Consider the following 4,956-nt stretch of genomic DNA (forward strand, 5'->3'; position numbering starts at 1 on the left):
CCCTCTCCCCCACCCCCCTCCAAAATACTCCCTTACTCACCGTCCTGTCATTCTTCATTTAGAGATGCAGATCCCTCGGAAGTTCTCTTCCTGGAAACTTCTGCCTCTCTTTCAGCCCCATGTGAGATTAAAAAGCCAAAAAGAGTCTCTTAGCTCTCATGTCCAGAGAGGACCAGGGGCACTTGAAGGAGGGACCAATGCTTGGGACCCTTTCAGATTGCAGTATCTCCCCTGGGAGATCTGCAAACACCAAACCCTGTACTGTCTTTATGTCCCTGTCCCTTAATCATGGAAACTCCTCAGGACAGCATATGCCAAAGGCAAAGGGTTCTTGATCCAATAGCCACCACAGACTTTAATGGAGAGAGAGAGAGCACATGAAGCAGACCTACAATAGGCCACATTGTAACCACACCCAGTACTTCTGCTAAACAGAGCCCTCTGAGCCAGGACTGAACTACACCATATTCCCGGATTCCCGCATTCTGAGGCAGCACACCCTCACTTCATTTGCTGCCTCATGTCACGGCCCAGCGACTGACCCCCGAAGATAACAAAGTGCAATTGTATCGACACTTCTTCCAAAGGTCGAATGAAGCCAGCACGTCTGCTGCTCTGGACAATGCATTCAGAACTAATGTCTGTGAACCCTTTGTTATATGAAGGGGAGGACACTGCGAGGGTGCTTAACTCAAACTGAAGGCACATGTCTTCACACCTTTTCAAAGGGGTGGGTGGGTAGGAAGGGGGAACGAGGGCTGATCAGAGTGACACCCAACAATAAAAACTGAAATAAGATGCAGTTAAAGAAACACGATGTAAGTCAGAGATTGTGCCACGATCATTTGTTTTCAAAGGTATTTCTTTGTTTTTTTATTCTCCCAGTTATTTGTCCTGACGTCTTCCACAGTACCTCTTCTGTGAGACTGTCCTGGAGATGCCAACAGTTCTTACCAATGAGGCCATTCCTCACACCGTGCTAATGTTAGCAGGATCTCAGAGACCATGGAATGGGTGGGTGGGTGGGTGTTAACAGACGTTACATTGAATCCCAATCAGCTTCTCTACACATTCCCAGTTAGCATTCGGCGTTGCTGTACAGCCATCGAGAGCAGGCAGACTAGCTCAATGTACTCACCCTGCCCTCAATACATTGAGGCCCATGCAACATTGTGATTATTTCCTCACTTTGTTAATTCAGCATTGCCCCGAGGATGGAGCTGAGGCTATGCTTGGTTCTTATGGTTCAGGATGAATGGCTGCAGTTATAATGATCTACTCAGGCCCTGTAGGATTCTTAGCCCGAATCCATATCCCAATTCCACAAGCAAAATATTAGATGGATCTAATTTCTTGCTCGTTTAAATCTGGTTTAAATTCCCTGATTCCTTTCCACACCCACAACAGGCCAGGTACAGCCTGTGGTGAGGTTCCAAAGCCCATCATTTGCCACGTGGCTGTAAGTGAGAGCAGGTCAGGAAATAAATACCATGTTCCCTTCCCACATCCCACACTGATGCAGAGAATGGGAAAGTGGGGGGATTGAGCAGGTGCCTGAGCTCTCAGTGTTACATTTTGTCTCCTCCGTGCTGTCTGCACTTCCCTGTTGTTTTGGAATGACACCTGCTGTTGCAAATGCCCCTCCAAGTTACTCACCGTCCTGACTTGGAAATATGTCCTCATCCTTTCAGCATTGTGTCAAAATCCTGGAACTCCCTCCGCAACAGCATTGTGGGTGACCCTACAGCACATGGACTGCAGTGGTTCAAGAAGACAGCTCCCCCCCGCCTTCTCAGTGGCGGTCAGGGATGAGCAGTTAATGCTGGTCCAGCTAGTGACACCCCCAGCCCCCTCCTGTGAAAGGATTTTAAAATAAGCCCACTCTCCTTTGGTGGGGCTTCGGGGAGAATGCTGCCCTAAAAGAGGGACCATTTTGTTTTGCCGTTGTCAGAGTGTGCTGCTGCTGACACCATGTCAGAAATGCAATAAAACAGGACGCTTCATTTACTGCACACTAGTGTTTGTCTTTCGACGGCTCTGGAGCTGCACAGTTTCCTGCCCATCGGAAAGTATTGTCATAGCTCAAACACTGTCAGTCTCCTATTGATGACACATGGTCCGTGTGACCATCAGTGAACTCTCGTTGTTCCCGTCTGACTGATGTCTCAGTGCAGACTCCCCTTCCTGACCGTAAAAACCGATCAAATCCCATCAGACCTTTCTGAAGAAGGGTCTAGGCCCGAAACGTCAGCCTTCCTGCTCCTCTGATGCTGCTCGGCCTGCTGTGATCATCCAGCTCTACACCTTGTTATCTCAGACCTTTTAATTCATCTTAAAAATGTGCGTCATTAGCATTGGATCAGTCCTGTCTCTCTTTGCTCACACCGCACCACCCCCCCCACCGCCCCCCACCCCCAGCATCTTCCTATAGCATTGTTTCCAGCATACATCAGGAATAACTGAGCCCGTATCATGTTTTTACACAGGTTTTTGTATACATGTTGGGAGCAATTTGAGGCAATGGTGAATTTGAAACCTTCAGTCGATCAGCCCAATCACCTCCATCCAATTCCACTTTTTATTTCTTTTTGACCCAAGTTAAGTTTGGGTGAATAATTTAACACTTGCATTCTTAATGTATGCTTTATGCTATTTAAAAAGAAATGTTACTACAGCTATTAAACTAAGTATTCCTATCTGTTGTGTATCGCATTGTCCAGGATATGCAAAATAATTGGGATGACGATTGTAAACTTCAGTCGAGCTGGCAAAGATTCAGATTTCCTTTCACAGATTGGGGGTCTTTGGGTCTACAGTTTTCCCATGGCATCTATGTCCTGTCACGTCCATATTGCAGCTGAGATTGGATGTAGAACGTTCGAGTTACAGAGTTGCTGTTTCTATGTAGTTCCCTCTTTGTAAGTCTGTATCCAACTTCAGCATATACATCACCCAGCCTGGAGTCACACTGAGATACAGGAGCACTCAACCGTTCTTCTGTGTTGTAGGTGGGACACTCATAGAGCCATACAGCGCGGAAACAGATCCTTCGGTCCAACCAGTCCATGCCAAACATAATCCCAAACTAAACTATTCCACCTTCCTGCTCCTGGCCCATATCCCTCCAAACCTTTGCTATTCATGTACCTATCCAAATGTCCATCACATCCTGTATCTTCAAGTGGTGGCAGTAGAGACACATTCACTCCTCAGGAGTGAGCTGGCAGCAGTTTATGGGGCAGGGAAATGGTCAGCAGAACAACACTGGGGGACAATAGAGGTGGCAAAGGCTGGGGGTGGGGCAAAACACATGCAGCCAAAGGATTGACTTGATTAGTTAAAATATGATTTCTATTTCAAAGATGTGCTGGCTGTGCCTGATCACATTGTGACACATTGTGATTTCCTGCTATAATCTGCTTGATAATGAATTCTGGAAGTTTCCCAATGACAGGTTTTAGGCAATTTGGCCTACAGTTTCCTGCCTTCTTTCTCAGAAGATCTTTAGTCTTTGGAATTCCCTACTCCAGACTGCAGCAATACAGGCTGGTTTATTAAATAGATTCAAGGCAGAGTTAGATTTTTGATCTACAAGGAAGGCAAGAGGATTATAAATGGAGTTAAGTTTATAATCTGATCAGCCATGATCTTAATGAATGACACAAGTTGCTGAAAGGACCAAACAGTCTACTCCAGCTGTTAGCTGTTGTGGCTGTCCCCACCGTCTCCAGCCTTACCTCCCTCCTGGACACCTTTCACTTGTTTATTTCAAACTCCACCTGTAACTATTCTCGGTTCCAGCTTGCTAAGTTAACCACCAGGCAGCCAAGGTACTAGGATAACAGCTGTAGGACCACCTAGTATGAATGTTGACGATGCTGCTGCAGCCTGTTGTATGTTGGGAATTCATGGTGTTAAATGTCATTGATCAATTCTGCTCCCATCGCACCCAGCAAGACCTTTATCTCATCCAGAAAGATTCGATGACATTGCTGCTGCCGTGATCTGGAGGAGAGTTGCACTGTGGTATTCTCACCACCAGGTGGAGGCAACACACTGTTCCACATTTCACCTTGAACTCGGGAGGCCATTCAGCTCATCGTAGTAGTGCTGGCTCTTTGGAAGAAGTATCTCGCACCCCTCAATCACTCACTACAATCAAGCACTGTATTTCTCTTACAGATACTTTTTAAATTTCTTTTTGAAGTTGTACTTGAATTTATTATCACCACTTTCCAGCTCTCAACAACCCACCACAACTCTCCTTAGGCCCACTCTCATTCTCGTCTAAATTACCATAAATCTGCTGCCAGTGGGACCTTCCTCCTGAGATTGAACTTTGATCCTCAGATCTTCCCGTAACCACCCCTGATCTAGACACAGCCTCAGTTACTTTGTAGACCCATGTTAGTCATAGAGTGGTACAGCATAGGAACAAACCTTTCGGCCCACCGTGTCTGTGCTGACCAACAAACACACAACTACACTAATCCCATTCACCTGCGCTAGGTCCACAGCCTACATGCTGTGGCACTTTAAATACTCATCAGATGCTTCTTAAATGTTATGAGGGTACCTCCATCACTCTCTCAGGCAGCATGTTCCATATTTTTACCACCCTTTGAATGAAAAAAAAATCCTCAGATGCCCCCTAAACTACTTACTCCTCATCTTAAACTAATGTCCTCTGGTCTTAGACATTCCACCATGGAGAAAAGTATGTATACCTCAATCAGATTTTGTCTCAGCCTCCTCTGCTCCAGGGAAAACAATCCCAGCCTGTCCAGTCTCTTCTCATAACTGAGACTTTCCATCCCAGGCAGCATCCTGGTGAAACTCCTCTGCACCCCCTCCAGTACAATCACATCCTTCTGATAGTGTGGTGACCAGAACTACACACAGTGTTCCAGCTGTGGCCTAACCAATGTTTTATAAAATTGTAACAAAACTTCCTTG

This window comes from Rhincodon typus, chromosome 5 (assembly GCF_021869965.1).
Source record: "Rhincodon typus isolate 14 chromosome 5, sRhiTyp1.1, whole genome shotgun sequence".
In the NCBI taxonomy this organism is placed as follows: Eukaryota; Metazoa; Chordata; class Chondrichthyes; order Orectolobiformes; family Rhincodontidae; genus Rhincodon; species Rhincodon typus.